This window comes from Neoarius graeffei, chromosome 9 (genome assembly GCF_027579695.1).
Source record: "Neoarius graeffei isolate fNeoGra1 chromosome 9, fNeoGra1.pri, whole genome shotgun sequence".
Lineage (NCBI taxonomy): Eukaryota > Metazoa > Chordata > Actinopteri > Siluriformes > Ariidae > Neoarius > Neoarius graeffei.
In genome coordinates, this window is record NC_083577.1 from 10,326,808 (window position 1) to 10,337,976 (window position 11,169).

The following is an 11,169-nucleotide window of genomic DNA, read 5'->3' on the forward strand; positions in this document are numbered from 1 at the left end:
TAAGCTAGTGTAATAAAAATAAGTATAGAACAACATAAGTATGCAGTAACAACACAATCACACAAGATTCATTGATGTTGAAAATAAGTTAACATTTTAGGACTATTGTATGGTGAATAAAACTGATGATAATACTTACATGTGTGTTGCTGAGTAAAAATGCTCTTCAGGGTGGTGAGAATGTAAGCAGTAGATGTGTTGATCGGCAACAAATGTATTCCTGACAACCAGAGGTGACAAAAATAAAAAGTTCCTAGGGATATCAACCGAAACTCCATATAAAATGCTTGGGGTCCGTTTGGACCCCACTTATGGAAAAGTTGGGTATTGATACAAAATATAAAATAACTTAAAAGAAAAAAAAACTATACATACAAATCCAAATGAGACCATATCAAAAACACCCTATCTGAGGAATACATGGAAGGTTAGACAATATAAATGTAAAATGACAAAGATTTTGCAACAAAACTACCACTGGGGTATGTTTGTACCCCACTTATGCATCTAAGTTAACATTTATAAGTCAAAAATAACCACATTATTTTATTAATAATCACTTTTTGATTCTCTTTAAAAATGCTACTAGCCTCAATCACATAACTAGTAACTGACACATACATCACAAAAAACAATCACTTAATTCTCATCTCTGAATAAATAAATAAATAAATAAATAAATAGAGGACCTGGACTAGGAGATAGCTGCTGAGGATGAAAAGGGGCGACCGAGCTCCCGAAAGGCTTTCTTTTTTAGATCCTGACATTTATACTGTTTCGCCCTCGGGTTCCACAAGTAGTCATGCTCTGTATGTGAATTAGATTAGACGACAAGTTAGACAATCTCTATTACAAGTCATTATATATACACACTGTATACAACCTCGATTCCAAAAAAGTTGAGAAAAAGTACAAATTGTAAATAAAAACAGAATGCAATAATTTACAAATCTCAAAAACTGATATTTTATTCACAATAGAACATAGACAACATCTCAAATGTCAAAAGTGAGACATTTTAAAATTTCATACCAGATATTGGCTCATTTGAAATTTCATGACAGCAACACATCTCAAAAAAGTTGGGACAGGGGCAATAAGAGGCTGGAAAAGTTAAAGGTACAAAAAAGGAACAGCTGGAGGACCAAATTGCAACTCATTAGGTCAATTGGCAATAGGTCATTAACATGACTGGGTATAAAAAGAGCATCTTGGAGTGGCAGCAGCTCTCAGAAGTAAAGATGGGAAGAGGATCACCAATCCCCCTAATTCTGCACCGACAAATAGTGGAGTAATATCAGAAAGGAGTTCGACAGTGTAAAATTGCAAAGAGTTTGAACATATCATCATCTACAGTGCATAATATCATCAAAAGATTCAGAGAATCTGGAAGAATCTCTGTGCGTAAGGGTCAAGGCCGGAAAACCATACTGGGTGCCCATGATCTTCGGGCCCTTAGATGGCACTGCATCACAGACAGGCATGCTTCTGTATTGGAAATCACAAAATGGACTCAGAAATATTGCCAGAGAACATTATCTGTGAACAAAATTCACCGTGCCATCCGCCGTCGCCAGCTAAAACTCTATAGTTCAAAGAAGAAGCCGTATCTAAACATGATCCAGAAGCGCAGACGTCTTCTCTGGGCCAAGGCTCATTTAAAATGGACTGTGGCAAAGTGGAAAACTGTTCTGTGGTCAGACGAATCAAAATTTGAAGTTCTTTATGGAAATCAGGGACACCGTGTCATTCGGACTAAAGAGGAGAAGGACGACCCAAGTTGTTATCAGCGCTCAGTTCAGAAGCCTGCATCTCTGATGGTATGGGGTTGCATTAGTGCATGTGGCATGGGCAGCTTACACATCTGGAAAGACACCATCAATGCTGAAAGGTATATCCAGGTTCTAGAGCAACATATGCTCCCATCCAGATGCCGTCTCTTTCAGGGAAGACCTTGCATTTTCCAACATGACAATGCCAAACCACATACTGCATCAATTACAGCATCATGGCTGCATAGAAGAAGGGTCCGGTTACTGAACTGGCCAGCCTGCAGTCAAGATCTTTCACCCATAGAAAACATTTGGCGCATCATAAAACTGAAGATACGACAAAAAAGACCTAAGACAGTTGATCAACTAGAATCCTACATTAGACAAGAATGGGTTAACATTCCTATCCCTAAACTTGAGCAACTTGTCTCCTCAGTCCCCAGACGTTTACAGACTGTTGTAAAGAGAAAAGGGGATGTCTCACAGTGGTAAACATGGCCTTGTCCCAACTTTTTTGAGATGTGTTGTTGTCATGAAATTTAAAATCACCTAATTTTTCTCTTTAAATGATACATTTTCTCAGTTTAAACATTTGATATGTCATCTATGTTCTATTCTGAATAAAATATGGAATTTTGAAACTTCCATATACATGTATATATATATAAATGAGCTGCCCATCACTTTTAATTTGATGCATGAGAGCTAATGTTATCCCTACATAGCTAGCAATAACTTTCATCTATGTTAGTAAAAACCACGCCTAGTTAGCTAAATCCCATTCAATCTCTGAGGAGTGGGTGGTTAGCTAATGGCAGTTTACACTTAGCAAAAAAAAAAAAAAGATGTCTTCATTACAGCCTGAGCACATAAAAATAGATGTCTGTTGGTTTTCTAAGCATTTGATGAGGTTAATTCACCACTTTGGGTTTACACATAACTTACTGGCATAAAAAGATATAAGCTGTCTCTCTCTTTTTTTCTTCGGTCCACTGCTGGAGACACCGCCATCTTTGTTGAGAATTTCAGAAGCTCCCAGGTGATCATGTGATTTGCTGCTAGCACTGTGACTGGATGATCTTAAGAAGTTGCCCAAAATGATCAAAATTTTCAGATAGAAATTGTGTTGCCCAATCTCAATGGGAACGTGTCGAAGCGCAATTGCCCAGCAACATTGCCCAAAAAGTTGTCCCATGTATCATCAGATTGATGTCTTGCTGCCTTTAAAGCTGTCAGCAGATTCAAAGGCTATGTCGCATAACCATAGCAGAAAACATGTTCCTTGACATATGGCTGTGGTCGTTTGAACATATTCACACCATTAGTATGGTTAGACTTTCCTTTTGTGTTGAAGTTGTTCCTCACTTATCTCTTTCCTTATCTCTGGCTTGTTGATTTGATTAGGAATCTAAATCTACATCTCAATTTCCGTGAAGCTGCTTTGTGACAATGTCCATTAACAAAGCAACTGATTGACATGTTAAAAGCGGCATGACATACCTGCAAATACTTGTGAGCTGCCTGATTTAGGATGAGTTTATCTCTGTTGCTTCTCAGGAATGGTTGAAAACTCAATTCTCTGATTATTAGGTACCTAGATTGGGCACAGTAAGGGTTGCTGGGTAAAAATCTTAAATTACTTTCATTTTATGTGTTGTGTTACTCAAATAGGTTACTCAAAATCCCCCCTGGCTTCCATTTCAAATTCATAAAAAAATAAAAACAAAACAATGCAAAGACAGAATAAACAAGCAGCCAGATTGTGATTATCTACAGAGCCGTACATTGTACTGTCACAGCTTTAGTCTAATAGACTCAAGTTCAGAAATTATTCATGCAGGACCCTTACACAATGTGTGTGAGAAGTGAATTTGTTGTTGGTCAGAGGTTGCTCCCGGGCTGCTATGTGACAAAGCAGGATTTTCCGGCTGTTGAACTGACAGCAGAAAAAGAGCAGCTTCAGAATGATTGACAGAACGGAGGTAGGTTTACAGCAGAACGTCACACTCCATTTCCTCACATGTCAGACTGGACAAGCCCAAACACATGAGTTTTGAGACACTGAATGAGAAATTGGCCTGTATCCTGTAGAGTCACACACACACACACACGCACACACTCCACTTGATGAATGAAACCATTAAGGGTACTTCATTTTCCTATTTTATTGCCTATATGTTCAGGCCTTGACAAAACACTGCACCCAATCTCAGGAAGAAAGTTTTCCTTTTGGCATTCACACAAAGAAAAGGCAAGGTTACACACTCAGCAGGGCTCCTCATAGGGTTTTCTTAAATGTCTCCAGTTAAAACGCTCCATGCTGAGCTAAAACGTTGTGCTCTGCTGTGCTCCTGCTAGAAACATAAGCTCTAATGAGCGATGCACTCACTAATGTCCCTGTTGGCATGAAAGCAGACGGAGGAGGTGGTAATAGGAGGGTCAGTGTGTCCTGAGTTCACAAAATAACATGATGGTTAACCTCACTATGAGGCAACATGGCAAATTGCATGTGCTGAATTTATGGAGGAAGGGATACAAGTTGTACAATAATAAAAATAATTTTAGATGCAAAGCACCACATGAAACTAGGATTTGCTCACTAATTCTGACTCAGACTCACTCTGACTCACAATACTGACTCTCTCACTCTTTCACTCACTCACTGACTGCCTCATCTCATCTCATCTCATTATCTCTAGCCGCTTTATCCTTCTACAGGGTCGCAGGCAAGCTGGAGCCTATCCCAGCTGACTACGGGCGAAAGGCGGGGTACACCCTGGACAAGTCGCCAGGTCATCACAGGGCTGACACATAGACATAGACAACCATTCTGACTGCCTCATGCACTTAGTATTCACTGACTCATTCACTCACTGATTGAGTCACTAACTCACTGACTCCATTTATCACTTACACATTCAATCAATTGCTGACTCGTTCACCACTTCCCGCATTCACTCACTAACTCAGTGCTTCAAGTTACTGAATTACTTCCTGAGTCACTCACTCTTTGGGTCATTCACTGACTCAAATATGCAGTGACTTCAGCCAGAAAGTATGTACTTAGTTAACATACACTCACTGGACACTTTAATAGGAACTTGTTCTTGATTCAAAGATTCCTGTTCTTGGCTGCAGGAGTGGAACCCAATAAGGTCTTCTGCCGTTGCATGCTGAGATGCTTTTCTGCTCACCATGGTTGTAAAGAGTTGCTATGAGTTGCTGTATCCTTCCTGGCAGCTCAAACCAATCTGGCCATTTTCCTCTGACCTCTCTTATCTACAAGGCATTTGTTCCCATCCACAGAACTGTCCCTCACTCATTCAATGTTTTTTTTGTTTGTTTTTTGCACCATTCTGTGTAAACACTACAGACTGTTATGTGTGAAAACCCCAAGAGCGCTGCTAGCACAAATTAATTCTAAAATCTAATTTAAGGCAAAAGTGCTCTTCAACAGACACATGGTAGGCAAGACTTTGCAATCACGCTGATAACATGAGCTGTTAAATCTTTTAAAAAACTTGGAAGTAACCGGGACATGGTTGTTAGCAGCAGTGTGAACAAGCTGATGATTATGACCTCTGCTGGAAGGGAGTGGAAGTGTCCTAAGCTCTTGTGACAAAGATGCCAAAACAAATGTCATTAAATGTCAAAGTTAGGTTAAATGTCAAACTGTCCTCATCAATGTTCCTCAAAGAGCCAAGTATCTGTCATCTGACCTTTAAATAACTGGAGGATTTAAGTTCTCAGTCTACTTCATAGAATCAGTGGATCACTGAAAGTTATTTATGGTTATTTTAAACTTTATGATAATACTATAACAACATCTCAGTTAAATGCTGTTCAACAACTCACAGAACATGCTGCAGTAAAATGTCAATCCTCAAGCAACCGAGTGGGGTCATTTATGACCCCGGGCATATAACTTTGTGTGCAGTTTTTATACATTTGATCCGAAAAATATTTCCTACCATGAATTCGTCAGTTAATTTGTCCGACAACTATTCATAGGTTTTTGCAGGGAACGGCCGGATGGTATGGCAAGAGTAATAAAAAATTGTGCGGGGTCACTTATGACCCCAGAAAGAAGCATAGGATTTCTTGCAGTAATTCCTTATCAAATTTTGCTTTTACCAACTACTTATCTGTATGTTGTACTTTTGTTGCAATGAACCATGGCAAATAGACCAAGAATAGTTAGATTTACAGCTGCAGAAGCATTGAGACAGATACTTGAAGCCCAAAGTGATGATGAAAATAGCTCAACTGATGAAGATGATTCAGCATATTACTGCAAACAAGATGTTTGTACAGCTTTTCTTTTTAAACAAAGACATCTTAGTGGCAATAGATGAAAACATTTTCTGACCATGATTATTTGATTACAGTTTGTTTATTTTAATATTAGCATATCCGCTAGAAATAGCATGTTAGCTAGTATTAGCATATTAGTTAGTCACTAGTTTTGATGTTACAAAGATCCCAACAACACTGCAATGGATGTTTTTGCTCATACTTTTCTTTTCATGATACATTTTCAGTCAGTGTTGTTGAATTAAGTAAATTTTCCAGTAAGACATAACAAAGACTGTCTAGATCACATTATATTCTTCTTATGCTATGTCTCTAGATTAGATTAGATTAGATTAGATTAGATTAGATTAGATTAGATTAGATTAGATTAGATTAGATTAGATTAGATTAGACAAAACTTTATTGATCCCTTTGGGAGGGTTCCCTCAGGGAAATTAAGATTCCAGCAGCATCATTACAGATAAACAGAGAATTTGTTTGTTTTTGTTTATTGCCAGTTAAGCAGCTGTGGCTATTTCATGGCAAATACAGGTAATAAATTTAACTTGACATATTCAAAACCAACAATCAAATAAATACATTAAATAAGTTTGTTCACATCAATACACTTTAAAAAGTTTAAAACCTTTAAAGGTGGGACCTTATTAAAAATATCAAATATAGTATCTTCTTTAAAAAATTTCTGTCTTTTTACTCTAAGGGCAGAGCAAGATAACATATGCTTAATTGATAAGAGACTACCACAAAGATCACAAAGGGGAGGTTCACCCCCAGTTAATAAAAAACCATGGGTGAGTCTAGAATGTCCAATTCTACACCTTGTATACACAACTTGATCATGTCTGCACGAAAATGACTGGGTTATCACTTGTTTCACTGTATTACATATGTCATGCAGCTTATTTCCAGCACATTCATCCCATTCGGCTTGCCATATATCACTTATGTAAGAACAAAGCACAGGTTTAATGTCAGAGACAGGGATTTGGCATTGAGAAATGTCTTCATTCAGGGCTCCTTTAGCAACACTGTCTGCCTTTTCATTACCACTCAGGCCCACGTGACCAGGGACCCAACAAAAAATAATGTCCATGTTAAGTTTAGTTAGGTGATCCACTTTTTCAAGTATTTTGGTAATCAAGGGATGATCAGTCTTTAAAAACTCCAATGCCTGAAGGCATGACCTAGAGTCTGTGCAAATTAAAGATTTTTGTTGATTGAACTCTTCTATGTATTCAAGGCCCAAGAGCAAGGCTTGGGCTTCGGCTGTAAAAATAGAGCACAGGTTTGGGATGTGTATTCCATGCTGGTTAGAAGCAACTACCATTGCTGATGACACACAAGTATCCGTTTTTGAGCCATCAGTATAGATTGGGATGTGCAAAGGGAAGCGCTGTCTTACATCAAGGAAACAACTCTGGTACTCGCTTGGATGTGTGCTAGATTTCTTTCTGTGACTTAGGTCCTGCACAATTACAGGTTGTCTCAAGGTCCAAGGGGGAGTGGAACAGACATGTGAAGATTGCAGACTGTCCAGATCAATGTTCAAGTCCTCCAGGAAGGGTTGTATACGTATTCCAAAAGGTCTGATAGACCTAGGTTTGGCTTCATAAAACTGCAAAAACTGGGGGTGAAAGACAGCACAGTAAGCAGGATTATTTTTGTTTGCTTTTAGTTTGATTGCATACTGTAGAGCAAGTTTTAAGTGCCTTAACTGAAGGGGGGGTTCTCTTGCCTCCACATACAGGCTCTGAACTGGTGAGGTTCTGAAGGCTCCCAAGACCAGTCTTAAGCCTTGATGATGCACAGTGTCCAGTGTCTGGATGTATGATTTCCTTGCTGATCCATAGACAATGCTCCCATAGTCCAAACGGGACCTCACTAGTGCTCTGTAAAGACGCAGCAGCACAGTCCACTCTGCTCCCCACTTTGTCTTTGATAGAACTTTTAAAATATCCAAAGTTTTAAAGCATCTCTTCTTGAGACATTTCATGTGTGGAATGAAGGATAATTTGTTATCAAAGGTAAGTCCAAGAAATTTAACTTCTTTCACCACTTGGATTGGTGCACCATCCATGTAGAGAAGAGGATCATGATGTAATGATCTAAGTTGACAAAAATGAGTAGAGACAGTTTTAGATTTAGAAAACTTGAAGCCATTTTGAATCGACCAAGTACTGATCTTGTTTATGCATAATTGGAGTTGTCTCTCAATTGTACTCGTATATTTTCCTCTGTAGCAGATACAGAGGTCGTCGACATAAAGGCTGCCAAACAAATGTGGGCTGATTGCTTGTACGATGCTATTGATTTTGACACTGAATAGAGTGACAGAGAGAATGCTGCCTTGAGGGACTCCTAGCTCTTGAAAATGTGGAGTTGAAAAAGTAGCACCCAGTTGGACCTGGAAATGTCTGTTGGACAAAAAGTTTGAGATAAAAATGGGCAGATAGCCTCTGAATCCCATGCAGTACAGATCCTTTAGAATACCATATTTCCACATTGTATCATAGGCTTTTTCAAGGTAAAAAAAAAACTGCTACCACATGTTTTTTCCTAATGAATCCATCATGTATAAAGGACTCCAGTCGAATAAGGTGGTCCACTGTACTCTTCCCCTTCCTGAAGCCACATTGATATTCAGTCAGATGTCCTGCTGTTTCAAGCATCCAAACTAGTCTATTATTCACCATCCTTTCCATGGTTTTACATAAACAACTAGTTAAGGCTATTGGACGGTAGTTTGTGGGGTCAGTGTGATCTTTGCCTGGTTTGGGAATGGGGATAATAAATGCTTTCTGCCAAGAAGGTGAAACATTTCCTGATTCCCAGATCGCATTAAATATTGTCAGAAGATGGGCTAATGCACTGGATGGCAGGTTTTTTAAGAACTGATAGTGAATTGCATTAGGGCCCACTGCAGTATCATGGGAGTTTCTTATGGAGCAGAGAAGTTCATCCATTGAGAAAGGCTGATTGTACGGTTCTGAATTATCTGACAGGAAATTCAAGTCCTTTCCTTCCTCTTTCCTGCGCAGAGCTTGAAATTCAGGTCAACAATTTTCCACAGAGGAGTTCTTTTCAAACATTTCAGCAAGTTTATCATTAATGTCCTGCTTTGTTGTCAGAAGACCTTCTTGACATTTCAAGTGCTGAACTTGTGAGGTTCCACCTTTTGCCTTCATCTTTTTAATAAAACTCCACACCTTTTTAGAGGATGCATCGGATGTAAGACTGGAAACATATTGTCTCCAGCTTTGTGCTTTAGACTCATTGATAGTCCTACATGCTTGAGCTCAGCAGATTTTCAATCTGGTGAGATTTTCTGTTGTTGGATGTTTGTTAAAAATTCTCTCTGCTTTCTTCCGGGAGTCAATGGCCTTTTTGCAGTTGTCATTAAACCATGGGTTAGACTTACGGTGGGGCTTTCCTGAGGTCTTAGGGACAGTTTCCTCCGCAATTGCTATCAATGTTTCAGTGAAGTGCTCAACAGGATTTTCAATATTTTTGGGTAAGTGACCAAGTTGGGCATCACAAAGGTGTTGGAAGACATTCCAATTAGCTTTTTTAAGTTGCCATCTAGGAGGTCTTAACTGTATATCTGCTTCAGTAGATGTCATGATCAAGGGAAAATGATCGCTCCCACAAAGGTCATCCAAGGGTCGCCAAGAGAAGTCAAGCAAGATGTCAGGATCACATATTGATAAATCAATTGCTGAGTAAGTACCATGGCCTGGACGTAAATAGGTAGAAGATCCATCATTCCACAGGCATAAGTCATTTTTAGAGATAAAATCTTCCAGAGTCTTGCCTTTAGCGTTTGAATCATTCCCACCCCATGCAGGGTTATGTGCATTAAAGTTCCCTAAGAGGAGGTATGGGGTAGGCAGTTGGTCAGTTAAGTCATCCAGGTCATGCAAAGTTAGTGACATCAGGAGGAATATAGACGGAACACAAAGTAACTACTTTATGAAGTGTTATACAGACTGCTACCACTTGCAGATGAGTAGTAATTACAAGGTGGCTGTGAATTATGTCGTTCCGTACCAGGACAGCTGTCCCACCTGAAGGACAATGAACATTTGGGCCATAGGCATTAAACATTGTATAATTTTTTAAGGACATAATATTATTTGGCGATAGGTGAGTTTCTTGAAGACAGAAGACAAGAGGATTGAAAAGAGCAGCTAATCGCTGCAGTTCAGAGAAGTTTGCTTTAAAACCACGACAGTTCCATTGAATAATATGGCTAACTATTGTCATGTGGGTAGAACAGGAACAGGGCCCTTGCTCCTACTTTTGGGGGAGGAGCTTCGGCTACGAGGGGTTGAGGGTTCCTTCATTTCCACATCCTTATAGTTTCCATTCCTATGTTCTTGACTTGATTTAGACTGAGAAGTAGTATTTGTCGATTTCTTTTTCTCTTTTGATGGTTGGGAAGGTTCAATCATGACAGACGTTTGACTGGCAGAAGACTGGGAATTCATGTTTTTGTTTTTATTGGAAGTTGAAGATGTTTTGTTTCCACTAATCAATTGTGGCTTATCTTTGTTCAGCCAGGTAAAGTCTGTTTGACAATCAGTTAACTTCATAGGGGGTTTCGCAATAGAAGCAAAAGATTGCTGGAACTTGTACAAGGAAACCCTTCCACCTGTTTCCTTGCCTGTGGATAGCTTATTTTCTTAGTGACCCTAATCCTTTGAATTTCTTTCTCTTTAATCCATACAGGGCAGTCCTTTGATGAGGCTGGATGGTTCCCTTGGCAGTTGCAGCATTTTTGTGGTCTTGTACAGATTAGTTCATCCCCATCTTCTCCACAGGTACAGCAAACTGATTTATTTTTGCAACTAGCAGAGCCATGGCCAAATTTTTGGGAATTGAAGCATCTCAAAGGGTTAGGGATGTATTTATCCACCTGCACACTTAAGTATCCGATTAGGATTCTTTCAGGATGGTCATGTAGATTGAAGGTCAAAATGTAGGTACCAGTTTTTATGATTTTATCATCCCTTTTCAAGGTAATTCTCCTTACATGAGTCACGCCTTGCTCTTTCAATTCAGTAGCTATGTCAGCTTCTTCCAT